This window comes from Myotis brandtii, unplaced genomic scaffold, assembly GCF_000412655.1.
Source record: "Myotis brandtii unplaced genomic scaffold, ASM41265v1 scaffold126, whole genome shotgun sequence".
Taxonomy (NCBI): domain Eukaryota; kingdom Metazoa; phylum Chordata; class Mammalia; order Chiroptera; family Vespertilionidae; genus Myotis; species Myotis brandtii.
Genome location: NW_005354425.1, coordinates 1,560,613 through 1,581,713, shown reverse-complemented (window position 1 = coordinate 1,581,713; position 21,101 = coordinate 1,560,613). Strand labels below are relative to the sequence as shown.

The following is a 21,101-nucleotide window of genomic DNA, read 5'->3' as shown; positions in this document are numbered from 1 at the left end:
GAGAAAAGATAAATTATGACATAGTCATACAATGGAGTTTCATTTTACATTGGTGAAATGAATGAACACAGCTCTGTGTATCTGCATAGATGAATTCAATAATTGAGTGATAATAAAAAAAGCAAGTTGCAAAATGTTAAATACAGGAAGGTACCATTAGTAAGGCTTAAAACCTGTAAAAGAATATTGTTTATGGATACAGTCATTGGTGTTAAAAGTACTAAAAAATACATAAGAATGAAAAACATCTTATTCAGGATCCTGGACTGCTGATGCACAACTCCACGGAACATAATTCACATTGTATTCCAAAAAAATTGTATTCCTGGGAGAGGCATTCACAGACTGGAAGAGAGAAAGAAGTGTCCAAAGGGCTTCAATTTTATCTATAACATTTTATTTCTAAAAAATTAACTAAATAAAAATAAAAATAAATGTAGAAAACAAGGCAAAACATTCAGATTTGATAGAACTGGGTGGTGAGCACATAGGTGTTCATCATGTTTTTTTCTATGCTTTTCTGCATTCTTGCAATATATCATAACAAAATATAAATGGGTATGGGGGAAGGCACTTGTCCAGCAGCACAATAGCTTAAAACCGAGCCAAATTGTGAAAGAGACAGAAAGAGCAACAGTGAGTTGGGGAGTACTCATCATTGATTGAATTAATTAAAAGATATTTTCCTCTTGATTTTCTTCCAGGAACTTTGTTAATTTCATTCTTCCTATGCATACTACACTCCTACAGATCCATCCTTACTCCCCAGAGCAACCCGGATGTTTCCAGCCTGGGTGTTCCCAAGACCTCCCTCCTTCTGGCCTGGTCCTTTCAATAGTTAGAAAAAAAAGTGTTTTGAGTCCTCATTCCAAGTACTTCTAGAAATCTCTTGGTCTTTCCCACAGCTAATATTTATCGTGCACTAAATTATGTGTCTGGCATTGTTCCAAACATCTAACAACCACTATCTTACTTAACCCTCACACACAGCAACCATCTGAGATAGTCCCATTTTTGTCCCCCACTTCTAAGAAGAGGAAATTGAGGCTTGGAAGATTAATTGACTTGCTCAAGGCCACATTGCTAATAAGTAGTGGTCCCACCTGTCCAACTGTAGTCCCTGTTTCCTGCCATGTTTTACTTGATTCTCTTCCCTTCCCCTCTCCCCTCTCTTATTATTGTCACCTTCATTCCTCCTTACTTCTTCTCCACCTAACCCCCATTTTTCAAAGTCAACCTTTAGTATAATGAGAAATTTAATTATTTGTTTTATTCTCCCCTTTCAAACAATGCCCAGGGCTGGGGTGAGGGATGTGTGGTTCACCATTCAAACTCAAATAAGTCATTAAGACATTTTCCTAAACAAAAAGGCATCTCCTTGGACATGAATAATGCCCAGTTCTTGATGCAGAAATGTCTGTGGTTGGCTCTTGTTATAAATAGAAAGGTTTTCTTTTTCTTCTCACCACACTGGTGCCTCTGAGATTTATTACCCTCTTTATTTCATATGATTTGCATCACTTGATTTTATGTACCTGATTTGAAAGTCTGAAATTAAACAACAGTTTTCTCAAAATAAAGCAGACTCCATAAAACCACTGAACCATCTACCTAATTAGTGGTACAGGTTGAATTATGTGCTGCCTCCTCAAATTCATGTGAAAGCCCAAAACCCCAGTACTTCAGGATGTGACCTTATTTGGACATAAAGTCATTAAAGAGGTAATCAAGTTAAAATGAGGTCATTAGGATGGGCCTTAATCCAATCTGACTGGTGTCCTTATAAGAAAAGGAAATTTGGATACAGACATAGAGGGAAGACAATGTGAAGATACAGGGAGAAAAAGACCATGTGCAAGCCAAAGAGAAGCCCAATACAGATCCTTCTCTCATCACCTTAAGAAGAAAACAGCCCTGCAAAACTCTTGATCTCAGACTCCTGGCCTCCAGAACTATAAGACAATAAATTTCTGTTTCTTAAGCCATCTATTTTGTGGCACTTGATTTTGACAGCCCTAGCAAACTAATACAACTACATAGCACAAATTCTTCAGCTTGGAATTCAGAGGCCTCCAAAATGTGGTCTCAACTGCTCTCTTCAGTCTTCTCTGCCCCAATAGCTCTTCCACCACATGAAGCTCCAAGCAAACTATTCCACTTACTGTTCCTGCACTTAGCTCCACCCCCTATCATTTGCATGTGCTTGTTCAGGCTCTGCCCTCCTACCTATCCTTTAGGGTCAACCTCAATTGTCACCTGTGTCATAAAGACTGTCCTGAATCACCCACCTAGAAACTCTCTGAGATCAACCACACAGATCTGGGTTTGAATCTAGACACTGCTTAGTAGCTGTGTAGCCTTGGACAAGATGCTCAACTCAGAGTTATCCATGGGCATGAGAAAACTTACCTACTTCATAAGATAAGCACTGTGAGGACTGAGTGAGATGATGCATAAAAGGCATTTAGCACAGATCCTGGCAGAGAAAGCATTCTGAAAATACAAGCTTTTGTTATTATTTTTTTTATTATCTAAACCCGTGACATTTTATATAAGCTGTCTTATGCCACTTACTACATTCTGTCTTGTCTTGTTACTGGGATTAATCAGTTAAATCACTATTGATTTAAAAACAATCATTCACTATCTCCTGCAGAATCAAAAGAGAGCTATCAATCTGTCAGTCTTGCTGTGTACCGGACAGGTAAGGTTTCCACCCGAGAGGAAAATTCAGCCTCAGGCTCCACACCTGGTGATGCCCTTCTATCAGTTCCTTTGAGTGTCAACTCTGCCACCCCTCTCTCTATTCTCCCACCCCAAGGGACCCACAAGCTTTGGTTTCTTGGAGTCTATCCAGCAGGTTTTCATAAGCAGAGTTACTTCTAACAATCTTTGTATTATAGTCCTTTGCCAATTTAGAACTCTAGTATCAGACAGATCTGGGCTTTATTCCCCATGTCACTGTTGTAAACTGTGTGACTGACCTTAGAGGCACATTATTTGACCGCTCTAAGACTCACATGCCTTATCTGTAAAATCCTATAAAATAAAACCCTAATATGCAAATAGACCAAATGGCAGAATGACCGGTTGCTATGACACGCACTGACCACCAGGAGGCAGACACTCAATGCAGGAGCTACCCACTGGTGGTCAGTGCACTCCTATAGGGGTAGCGCTGCTCAGTCAGAAGCCGGGCTCATGGTTGGCAAGTGCAGTGGCGGTGGCAGGAGTCTCTCCCACCTCGGCGGCAGCACTAAGGATGTCTGACTAACAGCTTAGGTAAGCTGTCAGTCGGACATCCCCTGAGGGCTCCCAGACTGTGAGAGGGTGCAGGCCAGACTGAGGGACCCCCCCCCCCGCTGCCAAGTGCACGAATTTCGTGCACTGGACCTCTAGTTTCTTATAATTCTTAGTACATTATAAACTCCTTGAGGACAGAAAACTGTTTTCACATAGTAGACTACATAAAAGTTTGTTGAGATAAGTTCTGAATTTTGATGTCAACAAACCTAAAATGCTTATATCCACAACACTTATCTTGAAAAAAAAATGTTTTTACCTATACAAAGTTAGAACAGAGAAGTATTACCTAGATAAGAACAAGCTGCAGATATAATGCTAGGAAGCTAACAAATAAAATGGATTGAAATTGTCCATATTCTCTTTGCTCTTTATGAAGGGAACCAATGAAAAGCATTGAATAAAAAATTCACTGGTTTATTTTATATGCACTTCATTCTCAGTTAGGAGAAAATACAACCACTTGAAATTTTAATAGTTTTTTCCCTGGTGATAAAGACCAGATCTGTTAACATTAATTAACCTCCATTTTTAAAGCCTTTTTAAAAATATACCTAGCATTGTCAACGCACTTTTCCTACCACAAGGTTTTAAGAGCAAACAAACAATTTTTTTTTCCATTTTGAGTTCTTTTAATATGAGCTAGGAGAAAGAGAAGAGTAAGAAAGTTCCACAAAATGAATAAAAATAAATTTTTCCTGGTTTCCAATAATATCCCTAAAGTCAGAATAAATAAAAATTATTTTTATTTTTATTAGACCCTAGACCAGTGATAGCGAACCTTTTGAGCTCGGCGTGTCAGCATTTTGAAAAACCCTAACTTAACTCTGGTGCCGTGTCACATATAGAAATTTTTTGATATTTGCAACCATAGTAAAACAAAGACTTATATTTTTGATATTTATTTCATATATTTAAATGCCATTTAACAAAGAAAAATCAACCAAAAAAAAAATGAGGTGACACGCGTGTCATAGGTTCGCCATCACTGCCTTAGACCCTAAATAGTTTCTCTTTTTTTACATGTTTTTTTTATTTTAAATTTTTTCAATTACATTTTGCATTTAATATTATTTTGCATTGGTTTCAGGTATATAGCATAGAGTGGTTAGACAATCACATATTTTACAAAGTGTTCCCCCTGAGATTTCTTTCCAGTACCCACCTGGAACCATACATAGTTATTACAATATTATTAACTATATTTCCTAACCTGTACTTTACATGCCCATGACTATTTTGTGACTACCAATATGTACCTCTCAATCCCTTCTCCTTTTTTACTCAGTCTCTCAAACCCCCCTCCCATCTAGCAGCCATCAGTCTGTTCTATGTATTTATTAATCTGTTTCTGTTTTCTTTGTACATTTACTTTGTTCTTTAGATTCCACAGTTAAGTAAAATCATATGGTATTTGTCTTTCTCAAACTGACTTGTTTCACTTAGCATAGTACTCTCTAGATCAGCGGTTCTCAACCTGTTGGTTGCGACCCCTTTGGGAGTCGAACAACCCTTTCACAGGGGTCACCTAAGACCATCGGAAAACACATATATAATTATACATTGTTTTTGTGATTAATCACTATGCTTTAATTATGTTCAATTTGTAACAATGAAATTGGGGGTTACCACAACATGAGGAACTGTATTAAAGTGTCGTGGCATTAGGAAAGTTGAGAACCACTGCTCTAGATCCATCTATGCTATTGCAAATGGTAAGATCTAGTTCTTTTTTATAGCTGAGTAATATTCCATTATATATCCTATATAATAAAAGGCTAATATGCAAATAGACTGAACAGCAGAACAACCGGAACCAAACAACCAGTCACTATGACGTGCGCTGACCACCAAGGGGGGGGTGTGCGGAACATGGTGGGTGTGGCCACGGTAGGATGGTGGAGCAGGTGAGCAGGGGCACCAGAACAAGGAGGGAAGCCGGTCGCTATCATCAGGGAGAGCCTCTGGTGGTTACTTTGCTCCCCCATGCCTCAGTCCCGCCCGGCACTTGCACCCACTGTCAGCGCTGGCCCCACTTGCACCTGCAGTTGGCACTGGAGCAGCCACTCGCACCCACTGCCGGTGCATGCCGCCAGCTCTGATCACTCGGCACCATCAGCAGATGTGAGTGATGACTGCTGTCCCTGATCACCCCTTAGGGTTTCTCCACCTCCCCCTGCTCCTGAGGGGCGATTGGGGCAGCAGCTGCCACTCACACCCTCTGACGGTTCCGGCCCTGCTCACACCCACTACTGGTGCTGGCCCCAATTGCTCCGCGCTGTCAGTGGGTGCGAGTGGGGCCGGTGGGAGCGGGGCTGCCGATAGACAGGGGACTAGGGGCCATGGCAGGAGGGGCCAGGCAGGGGTGCAGAGGATGGGCCAAGACCCACCCCTGTGGTTACTGCAGCCTCGCGGCCCACAAATTCGTGCACTGGGCCCCTACTATCTAAATAACCACTTTTTATCCACTTGTCTATTGATGAGCACTGGGTTACTTCCGTATCTTGGCTGTTATAAATAATGATGCACTGAACATAGGGGTGCATACATTCTTTCAAATTGGTGTTTTGAGATTCTTTGGATATATACTCAAAAGTGGAATCACTGAGTCACAAGGCAGTTCCATTTTTTTATTTTTAGAGGACACTCCATACTGTTTTCCATAGTGGCTGCACCAATCTACATTCCCACCATCAGTGCATAAGGGTTACCTTTTACCACATCGTCACCAACACTTGTGTTTTGTTGATTTATTGATGATAGCCAATCTGACAGGTATGAAGATATCTCATTGGGGTTTTAATTTGCATTTCTCTGATGATTAGTGATGTTGAACATATTTTCATATTTCTATTGACAATTTATACATCCTCTTTGGAGAAGTGTCTATTCAGGTCTTTTGCCCATTTTTAAATTGGATTATTTGTATTTTTGGTGTTTAATTATATGAGTTCTTTATAAATTTTGGATATTAACCCCTTATCAGATGTATCATTGGTGAATATGTTCTCCCATTCAGTGGGTTGTCTTTTATTTTGTGGTTTCCTTTGCTGTACAAAAACTTTTTAGTTTGATGTAGTCACATTTGTTTATTTTTTCTTTGGTTTCCCTTTCCCAAGGAGATATATCAGAAAAAAATATTGCTATGAGAAATGTCCAAGATTTTGCTGCCTTTGTTTTATTCTAAGAGTTTTATGGTTTTGAGTCTTACATTTAAGTCTTTAATCCATTTTTAGTTTATTCTTATATATGGTGTGAGAACGTGGTCTGGTTTCATTTTTTTTTGCATGTATGTGTTCAATTTTCCCAACACCACATAGACTTCTCCATAGGGTTATTCAAAAGATGGCAGCTGGCTTCCCCCAGAAAGGGGGCTCAGAGACGGGAAAAAGCAAGAAGGAAATCAGTCTTTTTATAACCAAATCTGAAATATTATATCCCCTCACTTTTGTGAGAGTCTATTCATTAGAAGTATGTCACTAGATTGAGCCACATGGGAGGGTAGGGGGTTATATAAGGGCATATTCAGAAAGCTGGGTTCATTGGGAGCAATCATAAAGACTGACTAACCATAGGTAGAATCAAACACTACTGTTGCTTCTCCAAAATCATTAACCATTGTAAATATATCTTTTCCCATTTTCTCCCAAACTTGTGGAAATGTACTGTTTGGAGAGAACAGGCATCACTAATTAACTGAATATATTTAGTGCCTAAAAACATGTTGGCTAACAAATTTTCTAAAAGCAGCAACACATTGTTTTAACATTACAATGAATCTCGGAGGGAAGGCGGGTGTGGGGTGGTCAGTGGGACGAGATTAACCAAAGAACTTATATGCATACTAGAGGCCTGGTGCATGAATTCATGCACAAGTGGGGTCCGGCTGGCCAACCCAACCTAGATTGGGTGGGGGCGGGGAGGGGGGGAATGGACGTGGGAGGTTAGCCACCGGCCCTGCCCCCATTGGGCCAGTTGGCCGGCCACAGTGCATGTCATAGCAACCAGTCATTCCCGTTGCTTGGCTTTTAGATGATAGATGATAGATGATAGATAGATTGATAGATAGATAGATAGATAGATATGCATAACCCATGGGCACAGGCAATAGTGTGGTGAAGGCCTGTAGGGGGTGGGGGTAGGGCAGGGGCTAAAAGGGTTAATGAGGAAAAAAGGGGACATATGTAATACTTTCAACAATCAAGATAATTTTTAAATCAGATTTACTGAGCATTCTAATTTTAATTAAGAAAGTATAAAACAAATATCAATACCTTTTATAAATTTGTAAAGTGTGTAATCTACACTAATAAAAGAGAGACATGCAAATTGGTGTCACTCCGCTATGCTCACCAGCCAATCAGGATGAGTATGCAAATTAACCCAACAAAGATGGCAGTAATTTGCATAATGTAGGCGCAGAACGAAGACTGAAGGCTCTGCCCAAGCAAAGACTAGAGAAGACTGAAGACTGAAGACAACTGAAGACTGAAGACGACTGAAGACTGAAGAGGCTTGGCTTCTCCACTACGAAGGCCTGGGTCCCAGGTGCCAGAGGAAAACCGGTGCCGGCAGCCAGGAGAAGGAAGGCCTATTGCACGAATCTCTCTGTGCAATAGGCCTCTAGTGTTATAAGGAAAAGCCAGTTAACCTTTCATATTCTGCAAATCATTTTTTAAAAATATATTTTATTGATTTTTTACAGAGAGGAAGGGAGAGGGATAGAGAGTTAGAAACATCGATGAGAGAGAAACATCAATTCAGCTGCCTCCTGCACACTCCCCACTGGGGACATGCCCGCAACCAAGGTACATGCCCTTGACCGGAATCGAACCTGGGACCCTTCAGTCCATAGGCTGACGCTCTATCCACTGAGCCAAACCAGTTAGGGCTGCAAATCATTTTTAAGACCCCAAATTTTATATTGGACCTTAATTCTTAAATGTAGATCTTCAATATCTCCTTTTCCCTGAATCTACTCTTTTTTATTACCTATATGAATAAAATCACTACTTTGGGAAAAAAAGAAAAGAAAAAATGTGTTCTAGCCCTCCACATAATTCCAATGAAATTCTTCAAATATCACTAAAGCACTCTTATAACCTATAACCATAACCATCCACCATAGATTTCAACATAACGTGAAGCATTTAAAACAGTAATTATTTAATCCTTAATGACCTCATTAGTAGGTATGTTTGCTTGCAATATGCAATGATATCAGTATCAGATATAATTATTTTCCTTTTACCCTGCAACAAATACATACTTTCATGTAAATAAACCATAAAATAACATGTTAAAGACATGTAATTGTCACAAATAGTATTTAATACCTAATGGGTAAAACTTTTTAATGATGCACACATGTGTCCATCATAGCAGGTTTTCAATTCAGATAGTGACATTTGGATATGATTTTTTTCATGTCATTCTAGCAAATATTTGGATAGTGAGAGTGAGGGCTATCTGTACTTATTATGTATTTACCATATTTCTAATATCTATAGTTAGTGTTGATTGACTTTCAATTCATTGTCTTATGGTTTACAGAGAGAAATCAAGGTATCAGCAAAAAATGACCACTTTTGTCTCCCCTTTTTTCAATAGCTAGATCTCTTATTCTGACTCTTGGCTTATAACATTGGCTATAATGTAAGTCCTACTAAAGTTAGTTTTCTTGAACAAATGAAAACACATACCATGTTTTTGGAAAACCTAGTTGTAATAAAAATTTTAATTCTTCCAAAATGAATATATAAATTTAATGCAATTACAATTGGAATATCATAATTTTTATAATGTTTTCATTACAGAGTTCATGATCTTAATGTTTAAATGGAAAAATAAATGTCTAAGAATAGCTAATAAAGTTATAGAAAAGCAAAATAGTATGTAATATCTACTTTACCAGATTTAAAATATATCATGAAGCCATTATAAGTAGAGCTAGAGGCCCAATGCACGAAATTCATGCAAGATTAGGCCTTCCTTCCCCCAGCTGCCAGCGCCAGCTTCCCTCTGGCACCTAGAACCCGGGCTTCCCTCTGGCCACCTGCAGACACCAGGGACCCGGGCTTCCCTCACAGCCCCGGCTTCATCCCGAAGGTCATCTGGAAGGACGTCTGGAAGACATCCAGTCTAATTAGCATATTAAGCTTTTATTATTATAGTTTGATCTTGGCATAGGAACAGACAAATAGATCAGTAGAACAAAACAAAGAGTAGAAATAGAGACTAGTATATATGGGATTTTGATATATGACAAAGGTGGTAAGTCAATTCACTTGGAAAGGGACAATTTATTTAATAAAAAGAGTCTGGCACAATCAGCACACATCTAGAATAAAATTTAATTTCCACTCTCCATAATACCCCACTTTTTAAAGTAAACTCTATATGAACAAATGTCACCCCAATATGAAGTGCAAATCTAAATAGTCATTAAGCAATAGCAGTTTGAAAATGCAAAGTTAAAAAATATATAATGAGATATTCTTACCCATTAGACTGGTAAACATTTAAGTACTAACATCTACTTCTGGCAGAATGGGAAAGGGAGAGTTACTTTCATAACACTGCTTATATTAATGTAACTATTTATAGCCTTTGGGGAAAGCAATCTGGGAATAGCTATAAAAATTAAAACTACACATAACCCTTTGTCCCAATAATTCCACTGCTATGAATCTATCCCAAAGAAATAAAAATGCCAATATAAGGAGACTTACATAAATATTTACAGCAACATTGTTTCTATATGGCAGAAATCTGGTAGCAAAAAGAATGTTCTTTTATGGAGAAATAAGTGAATAAATTATATATCCATACTATGGAATACTGTGCAGACATTAAAAAGAATTAATTAGAAATGTACCAGTAAACATGGAGGAACTGCACTGTTGGGAAAGAAAAGCAGGAGACGCCCTGACCAGTTTGGCTCAGTGGATAGAGCGTCGGCCTGCAGACTGAAGGGTCCCAGGTTAGATTCCAGTCAAGAGCATGTACCTTGGTTGCGGGCACATCCCCAAGGGGGGGGGCGGGTGCAGGAGGCAGCTGATCGATGTTTCTCATCGATGTTTCTAACTCTCTATCCCTCTCCCTTCCTCTCTGTAAAAAATAAATAAAATATATTTTTTTAAAAAAAGAACAGAAAAGCAGGAGACAAAAAAGTCTATAACATGACACTTTTTAAAATGTAGGTATAATGGTTTTTAAATCCCTATTTTTGTATATGTCTATTTAATTTTATCATTGTTACATGAACCTAAAGAAAGAGATGAAGGATATATACACTCAGTTGTTAACACTGGCTATGCAGTGGAGGGTAACAAGCAAACAACTAAGAATTGTAAATTGCAAGTGTGTGTTAATAGATACAGGAGATGAATGAAGGGATGGTAACCAATATATTAATGACAGTTATCTCAGGGTGGTGAAATTTCAGGTGATGTTTTAGTTTATTCTGTATATTTTTTCTGGATTTTATTTTTACACTTTTAACAATAAACATGCGTTAGTTATCTAATCAGAAAAAGAATACATTTTTTTCACTGAGTAAAGGAGAGTTGGGAAGAAGAAAGCAATGTTCACTTTTTGGACAGCTATGCATAGATGGATTTGAAAACAGCTAGAAACAGAGAGAATAATATAAAAGCTATTGCAATAGTCTCAGGGTTCTGTGGTGATGATATGAGCTAGGATTATGGTTAATAACACAGAAAGAAAGGAATATAATTAAAATTATGTTAGATAAAGGACTGAGAAAGCTTGGCAATTTGGAGATGCATATGGGTGCACACACACCACTCCAAAGCTGTAAACCAGAAGCATATGGGGGAAAGTTTTGTGTTTGGGAGGGGTTTGTCTTTATTTCCCACTATAATTGATTAAAATTGTATATATTTAAGGTATACAACTTGATGTTTTGATATACATTGTGAAATGGTCACCACAAACTAACATACCCATCATCACCTCACATAGTTACCATTTTCTTTTCCATTTTTGTTGTGGTTGTTTTATGGTGAAAATACTTAAGAATTACCTTCTTAGCAAATGTCAAGTATACCATACAGTACTGTTAACTACTGCCCCCATACTATACATCTATATCTCCAGAACTCATTCATCTTGAATACCTGAAACATTGCACCCTTTGACCAACATCTCCCTTTTGGGAGATGCAGGGAGGTTCTTTAGTTTGTGGGTAAATGTATTGTTGTAGGTGGCACTGAGGTTTCTGCTTCCTACTATTTGGTAAGTTTGTTTCCATCAGCAAAGTGGACCAGGATATGTCACTTTTTTGTTCACTGACAATCTCACTGTCCTTAGTTAAACATATTTCCTTTACTCAAAGGAGAGAACTTTTTGTTTGTTTCTGTTAAGAGAGGTAGGGATTTGCCCCTCTTAACAAAGTAGGAAGATTTTGCACTAGGATTATTTTTACAAATTAAGCCACTATACAAATTCTCATTTGTTAACTACTCATGTGTGCATATATGAATATATGTAGGTTTATGTTATAGGTGTATGCTTTTTCCATCATCTTATCTATCTGTATACCTATTTATTTAAACTATTGCCTGTTCAAGAAAATATTTAAGTTATTATTAAATATATTTTTACAAGAGAACTACTTCTTGAAAAATAGGTTCTTTCAGACTTTTCATTCAGGCTATGTCTCCCTGTCTGTTAAGGACGAGGAAAAGGCATTATCAATCTGGGGACTTGGGTGAACTGAAGAGCTAAAGTGAGTTTTCTGAGAATCATTCCAATCTATCACTGTACAAATTACTGTGACGATGGTCAAACAGCTGAAATCCCTTGTGCTGCAGCCAATTCACTCAATAAATTCTGGCTAAAATGAATGGTATAGTTAATGTAAGCAGACACTGAACTACTCCCATTACAAAAGCACGTCTAAAAGGAGATAATCATTCTAAAGTGATTGAAAAGGAGACACTCACTGTGATAGCTGAAGTAAGACTCTGCTGATCCAAGTCCTGTTAATCTCCAGCAAAACTTTTCCTTCTGCCTAGAATGTCTTTCCACATCCCCAATGGCCACTGCTTCTTCCTCATGAAGGTAACCTGATATACTGGAGACAGAGAGACCTGAGTTCAAAGCCTAACTCTGACATTGATTGGACAATTATTAGTTGTGTGGCCTTAGATGAGTCACTTAGTCTCTCTGAGGCTCAGTTTCCTCATCTGCAAAATGAAAATAGTAACATCTGCATCACAAGTTTCACCGAGGGTTAAGTGTAAAGGTCCTGGTTCTGATTAATGTTCATTTACTCATTTCTCTACCTCAAGAAATCCTACTTAGTTTTCAAGGCCCATTAAAAATGTCACATCCTGCCCTAACTGGTTTTGCTCCGTGGATAGAGCGTCAGCCTGCGGACTGAAGGGTCCCGGGTTTGATTCTGGTCAAGGGCACATACCTCGGTTGCAGGCTCCTCCCCAGCCCAGACCCTGGTCGGGGCTCGTGAAGGAGGCAACCAATTGATGTGTTTCTCTGACATCGGTATTTCTCTCTGTCTTTCCCTCTCCCACTATCTCTAAAAATCAATGGAAAAATATCCTCGGGTGAAGATTGCAAAAATGTCACATCCTTTGTGACACCTTCCCTCACCCTCTCTGCAGATTTGTTAATCACTCCCTCCTCTGCATATTCATAGCAATCTGATCAAACCCTTTTTAGACTACTTCCCACATTAGATAATTTTCATGTATATCTCAATAGAATAGAAGCTCTTTGAGGGTATGGCTCATATTGTATTCATCTTAATATGCCCCAATATATTATAACAGTGCCAGTGTTTGGCATATAATAAATACTCAATAAATATTTGCTGAATGAGTGTTCAGCTATCAGCAAAGGAATTATATCAGTTCAATGGTTCAAATAAGTCTCGTGTCATGACCTAGTTCAGTGTCATACTTTGGGGATTTAGTTTGTTTTTACATCATTCATCTTTGGAGTTCTCCAAGAGGGTAAATAGACCTCTTGGCAAAAGAGGAACTAGTGTGTCTACTTCAACCAGACTTTCAAAAGCCCTTTGACAACTAGGCACAATTCCAAGGGAAACATTCCCTGCAGGCAGAGAACTGTCTCTGCAGCCTCTCCACCCCCACATGCTGAAATCCTATCATTTTAATGCCTTTGGTATCAACTTCTTCAGGAAGCCTTTTCTGATGCCTCCAACCTCATGGGTTCCTCCCTCCTTTGAATGGCAGGAGCATTTTGCCTGTCCTCTTGCGGCACACAGAATAGTTTACATATATGCAGCTCCTCTATTATGTGCCCAATCCTCCTACCAGGCAAATAGCAAGAGGCAGAAACTGGATCTTATCTCTGGTACCCTGCAGTGCCTAGTACAGGGCTGTACAAATAATAGGCTTATACTAAACAATCAACAAATTGAATATATATAGACAAGAGTCTTGCTGAGTGGGAGAGACTGTATGTAAAATCCCATTCTCGTCATCTAAGGTGAATCACCAGGAACATAGATACCACAGAAGGGGAAGAAAAAAGAAAAAAAAACAGTTTTTGTTAAGTGTCTGCTCTTTAAGCAATTTAATATGCGAAGGGAAAATGATTTGTGTGTCTACTATGTGCTAGGTTCTGTGCTATGTATTCTGACATGCATTGTCTCATCTGGATCCCCCAATAACAAAGAGGAGCAGTTTTACCACCCCCATGTTTTTCATTTTTTTATTTCATAGAGAGGAAGGGAGAGGGAGAGAGGGAGAGAGGAAGAGAGGGAGAGAGGGAGAGAGAGAGAAACATTGACGTGAGAGAGAAACATCGATCAATTGCCTCCTGCATGTGTGCCAACCAGGGACCAAACCCACAATCTGGGTATGTGCCTTGACTGGGAATAAAATCCACTACCTCCTGGTGTATGAGACAACGCTCCAACCAACTGAGCAACACTGGCCAGGGCCCCATTTTTCCTTTTAATAGATGTGTATATTCAGTACCTTTTATTATTTTAGACACACAGACAAGGAAAAGGCACAGAACCACAAGAGGTTCACAAGAGTAGATATCCATGTAAATAGACAATCACAATACAGAGAAATAAGAAAATATTTTATAAAAAGCCTTTGAGAAGGTCCCACACATAAGGAATTTTTTAATCTAGTAGGTTTGTTATCAAGACAATATTTTAAGGTCTAGTCACTCTCCCTGAAATCCATACCCTTTATTCTCAGCTGATGACCTAGCCTCTTCACTATGTTGATAAAGACCATCCTGTATGAGCAATCTAGCTGCCTTAAGTCTCCTTTAAATCTAGGCCTGAGATAACTCAGAGATCACAAACTCAAAGCTTACACAGGCCAAGCAGGTCATGTAAAAGTGTGAGGATTGGGTTCATGATGGAGTGAAGAGCAAGCATGACATCTAAAAGGAGGAATAGCTACTCAACTCTAACTGACCTGACCATGAATGAATGCAGGCTCAAGGTAGCCAGAGCTTCTGGATTCTCAAGAGAATCCAGAAATTTTGATTTTTTTTATTTAAAAATTTTTGATTTTTTATATAAAATCTCCTGGTTGTTGTTAACTCAAAATACTTAGAATGTTCTATAGGCCAAATATAACACAAAAGCCAGTTTGTGCTCTTAATATAAGAGAAGAAGCACAGAAAATTAACTATCTGGACTTGAGTTCAATATACTGTACCTGGTGAAGCTCTCCAGGACTCTGCACCTGAAAGTACTGCCATTAGCACTTCCTGCTATCCTTACCCTTAGCACTGGCACCAGTGACTTCATTTGAGAAAAGTCCAGGGTTTTTTCCCAGTGCTTCTATGCCTTGACCTCTATTGTACTCAGCCAATACTGCCTCCTCAGACCCAATTTACTACTACCCCAGCGGGATCAAGTTTGAACTTCTGTCTCCTCTGCCTTATCTCCAATTACCTTGCTATTACCTGGAAGATAACTGTGGGTTTCTGCCATATTTCCTAACTTGTCTTCCAGCATCGTGCTTAACCATCTTGAATCCTCTTTCAATACCGGATTCTCAAAAACACAAACCTGAGCATGTTGATTTCCTACTTAAACCCTTCACTATGTTTGTGTTCTCTTCCAACATGATGCCTAAGGCCCTTCATGATCCAGCCTCTGCTTACCTCTCCAGCCTCATCTCCCATTACTCTATCCCCTTAACCCCTATTCTTGAGTCAATCAAGATCTCCATAAAAATCTCCAATGACCCAATGCCTTGATATATACTACTTCCACTACCTGGGAAATCTTTTTTTATTTTATTTTTCAACTAGAGGCCTGGTGCACGAAATTCGTGCACGGGGGGGGGGGTCCCTCAGTCCGGCCTGCAACGACACCAGCGTCCCTCTCCCCGGCCTCCAGCCCTAGGCCCCTCCCCTCCCCTCCCTCTGCGCAGCCGGGGTGCAGATGCAGGGCTTGTGTCGCCGGGGCGACGCCGCCAGCATCCCGCCCCAGCCACTATGTGCGCCACCATCTTTATCTCACCTGAAGGTTAATTTACATATTACTCTTTTATTAGATAGGATTACAGTTTACATTCAATATTATCTTGTTTTAGTTTCAAGTATACAGCATAGTAGTTAGACAATCTGGAAAATCCTTTTACCAGCCCTCTTCTCCAGGGAATCTCTAACTACTCCTAAGACCCTCAGCTCAGAGGACAGTCTTCCTGAATCAATCCCACCAACATCCCAACTATTGGGTGCTCCCCTGATACTGTCTATGAAACTTTCAGAGCATTTATCTCACTACTGTAATTATCTGGCTCCTTTGCTACACTGTAAGTTACTAAAAGATAGGCATTTACCTTTTAAATCTCTGTATCCTCATTCTCCAGCTTAGTGCATTGAATGATACAGAGCCAATACTTATATATTTGCCAAATGAATGTGAATTTCCTGTATCTATTAATGAGGGTCCTAATAAAAAAAAGTACCCTTCCCAGATCAGCTTGACATGAAACAAAAACAGCAAGGGACACACAGAGGAGGATCTGTAGGATTTAGACAAGGAGAAAGGTATAGAAACCCAGAATGTACCAGAACAGCAACAATTTCTTTTTTAAAAAAAATCATTATTATTGAAAGTATTACATATGTCTTCCTTTCCCCCTACCCCATTGACTTCTTCTAGCCCACCCCCACCCCTACCCCAGGCCCTCATCACCCTATTGTCCATGTCCATGGGTCATGCATATATGCATACAAGTTCTTTGATTGATCTCTTCCCACCCATCCACCCCCACTTCCCTCTGAGATTCTACAGTCTGTTCCATGCTTCTATGTCTCTCGATCTATTTTCAGAACAGCAACAATTTCTAAACCACACTGAGCTAAATGTTTCCCCCAATTCCTTAGGAAAGAGAAAACTGAAAATTATCATTAGAACACAACAATATAGGGTCTGTAGTTTGACATAGATAATTATGCTTCAGTTTAAATTGCATTAAATTCTCTATAACCCTTCCCTACATTGAGTCATTTCAATTAAGTCATTTTTTTTGTCTTCATGCACTGTTAGCTGGACTATATGAACCTTACCTGGCAAATGCAGTGAAAATTTTTGTGCCCACACTGCTGGTGGGAATGCATATTGATGCAGCCACTACAGAAAACAGTATGGAGTTTCTTTAAAAAATTAAGAATAAAGATGCCAATGAACGCAGCAATCCCTCTTCCAGGTATCTACCCAAATGATTTGAAAACACAATTTGAAAACATTTGCAAAGATATATGCATCCCTATGTTCAATGCAGCATTATTCATGGTGGCCAAGATATGAAGACAACCTAATTGTCCTTCAATGGATGATTGGATAAAAAATATGTGGTTCATATATACAATGGAACACTGTCCAGCCATAATAAAGCTGAAATATTGCCATTTGCAACAACATGGGTGGATCTTGATAATATCAGGCTAAGAGAAATAAGTCAGATGGAAAAGGACAAGAACTGTATGATTTCACTCATGTGTGGGATATAAAACAGAAAGCAACAAACAAACAAACCCAAGAGTACAGTCATTACCAGAGAAGAAGAGGAGTGGGAGGAGGATGAAGAGGATAAAGGGAGTCAAATATAGACTTTGGATGGTGAGTATACACTGGGGTATAACGATGTTGTATTATCAAGTTTTAAACCTGAAATTTATATAATGTTATTAACCAATGTTACCCAAATAAATTTAACTTTTTCTAATTAAAAATATATTTAATGATTGCTGTAGAGAGAAGGTACCTGAAAAGTGTCTCAAAGTGGGAGGGCCAGGAAAGGAGCAGACTTTCCCCAAGGGGGCCTCAATGAGACTTACTTCCACTTGGGAGTGCTACCAGGACCACATTCACAGCCCTTATCTCATTTGTTCCTCACAGCTGCTCTGAGCACTAAGCAGAGCAGGTATAATTATCCCTGGTTCAGAAATGAGGAAATAAAACTGCAAGGTTACATGACTAGAATTCCCCCCTTTTTTGAGGCCCCCAAGTATAACAGCAACAGCTTCAGAAATATTCCTGCATTTACTTTAACCCTTCAGAAATACTCCTGCATCTACTTTAACCCAGTCCCTCTCATGGTAAACCCCAAATTTTGGAGTTAACAGGCCTCAACAATTATCTGGCTCAAGCCTCCATGTTTAACAAAGAACATGTGTTTCCTGAGCTTCTACCAGCCTGAGGGAGGAAGAGCAAAGGGGACTGGCCAGAGACCAGCTCTTTAAATCCCTTGGTTTCCCCAGCGGCGATACCAGAGGCATCATGTGCTCTCTGACCATTGAGGATCTCCTCTGCAGTTACTGGTATCCTCACACTTCACTCATGGCCTTATCTAAGCTGTGTTCCCAGGCCTCACTGTATTCACATGACAGAAACTGACACCCAGAGCAGTGACATGACTTACCCTATGACTCCAAGGAAGTGAGGGGAAGATCCAGGATTTGACATCAGTTTTTGGACTGTTAGTTCTATCTACCATACCATGCTGTCTATCTACCATTCCAAAAGGAGACAGATGCTGGGGACATATAAAACAGTATCTTATCATTTTAAAACCTTTTCATTACTGCTACTTTGATTATCAAATATGCCACTCTTTGTTAAAGCTGTCAAACAGAATCTTAACATAAGGAACATTTTTAAATCAAAATGACTGTATAAAAAGAAAATTAAAAATGCAATCAGACACCCAAAGAGGAAAATCAGAGGCAATGTGCTGCTCTGGAAAGAGGGTGTTAGACAAACCACAAAATAATGTGTATCAGCAAAACCACTTCTCTTAATTGTAGCTCCAAGAACCATATGCAAAAGAAACAATGCACATACTCCTCCCATGGGGAGCCTGGGTGAGCAGTTAACCGAGCTCACCGAAAGGGCAGGCAGAAAACTCACAAGTTGTGAACTTGAAGGGAATTGAGGACTTCAGCTCTAAGCAGGAAGTGACAGAGCCCTCAGCCAAACCAGAGAAATTAACTGTATCCACATTAATTTCTTTTCGTTATAGTTCAGTAAGCACTGTCAAGTGTTTTAAAATAGATCATGACAGTGGCTCTGGGTCCTGAAATGCTGTAGAGAGAAGGTACCTGAATAGTGTTCAGGAAGAGAAGGTAGTGACAGCAAGTTCCCAAAAACCCCAGTGTGTGTGTGTGTGTGTGCGCGCGCGCGCGCGCGCGTGCGAGCGTGCGCGCGTGCACTATAAACTAGGCCTTGCAAGGCTATTTAATGGATATGCCTATAGATGATTATGTGTGTGTGTGTGTGTACATATACATATATAACACAATACAGTATACAAATGTACAAATTGCATATATATGTATGTATGTGTGTATAAAGTCATTTATAGGTATTTTATCTATAAAATATCCATAAGTAGCCCTATAGGGCTTAGTTCACAGTAGATACTAGATTAAGTTGACACAATATTAATATAGTCAATATTCATTAAGTATTCTTCATGCATTATCTCCTTTAATTTTCCCAATAACTGTGAAGTATGCACTATCATTGTACCCATTTTACTGCTGGCACAGAAGGGTGAAATGACTTGCCCAATATCACATAGCTAGTAAGCAGATAAATTGGAGATTCACCCACCAGCTCCAAAACTGAAGCTCTAAACTATTATGCCACAAGGCCTCTCTATCTCTGGGTTTTAGTTTTGGCAAAATACATACCTCACTACTTCACAGAGTTTTTCTCTATATTTTAATAATATAGCTTCCATTTATTATGTGCTATAGGCCAGGTACCATTCTAGGTACTATACTATTTCATCTATCCTGTGCATCAACATAATGAGGTATGTACTATTATTATCCCCAAGTTACAAATGAGGATACTGAGGATAGTGGTAGAGTAACTAACTGTTCAGAGTTGCAGAGAAAATGGTAGAATGGCCTGAAATCAATGTGAGAGGTTGCATAAGGAGTCTCCTTACTTATAGTCATACTTGGTACAATCAACCAGTAACTAGTGTGCTAATGAATGTTTAACCACTGATCTCCAGAAAAAAAGAATGGGCACTCAACTCCAGGAAGGCAAGATGGAGTAAACACACTCTACCCTAAATCTCCCATTTAATGCAGTATGAAACCTGGATAGATTCATGGAGCAGCTATGTGAAGATGCTGAAAAGTAAATAGTAGCAGGAAGATTGAGGAAGAAAACTAGAGTCCAAAGTATCATCAAGTTGATTATGAGTGTACCATTTTCCCCTGTGGCATTCCCTAGCTTAAACACAACATAGCCTGAAACCAAAAACTGGGCATCAGTGCAAACAGAGAAAGCTCCAGGACAAACTCTCTAGTCGCTCAAGGACCTGGAAGATAGCACCTAACGGTCAAAGAGGTGTTTTTTTTTTCTTTTTCGTTTTTTTTTTTTTTTAATCTCCATGCTCTCATGGCCTAGATCCCAAGTAAACCAGTGAGAGCGGCGGCAGAGGAGCTGGCGTGGGCCAAAACCTTCCTTTTTGATCAGTGGAGCTATGGCCCATATGGGCAAATGCCCATTGCTCTTTTGTTGTTGTGTTCTTCTGTCCTCCCACTGCTTGGCCCTGGAAGTGGGCAGAGGCCCAGAAGTATGTAGCAGAGTGGGGGGACTAAAGTCCCTGGTTTCTGGCTAGAAGGCAAAAAAAAGAGCCCCAGGGAGCCATAAAGTATTAAGAAAATTGCAGAGAAGAAGCAGCTCAGGAAAGTAACCGTATAAGATTGTTTATAGACTCCTGAACTCACCCCTGAGCTGTACATGTGTAGATCTGATCCTAATTACCCAGAACCTAATGACCATGCCAAAAACTTTGAGAACTGAGCCACAAGAGAGATTACTTTCTGGGTCCCACACTAACCACTGAGTGGCAGAGAGTTGGGACAAATCTAAATAATAATACCAAGGCTTTGAGAATATTGTAGGTAGAACTGAAATTGGAACTACAGCCCACAGAGGTAAGCTGAAAATTACAACCCAAATCTAACCATATTAATTGCCTACTAACATAATAACATCTTTCATAGGACTTAAACAATACCCAGAGTCTTATAACATAATAGTCAAAATATCCAGGATGCAATCCAAGAAATACTTGGCATACAAAGAACCAGGAAAATCTCAATTCACATGAGAACAGACAATCAACAGATGCCAGTGTCAAAATGATACATATGTTATAATTATCTGACAATAACATTAAAACAACTATTATAAAATACTAGAGGCCCGGTGCACAAAAATTTGTGCACTCGGGGGGGGGGGGCCCTCAGCCCCGCCTGTGCCCTCTTGCAGTCTT

At 39.4% G+C, this 21,101-nt stretch overlaps 1 protein-coding gene across 1 annotated transcript in view; it reads right to left on the bottom strand.

Moving 5' to 3' along the window:
- Positions 1 to 12,290, bottom strand: part of KLHL13 (kelch-like family member 13) — a 302,378-nt gene extending 290,088 nt beyond the window's left edge. Inside the window, exon 1 of the mRNA XM_005859453.2 lies at positions 12,273 to 12,290. The gene's annotated coding sequence lies outside the window, so the exon portion shown is untranslated. The remainder of the gene's footprint in view (positions 1 to 12,272) is intronic.
- Between the last annotated feature and the right edge of the window lie 8,811 nt (positions 12,291 to 21,101).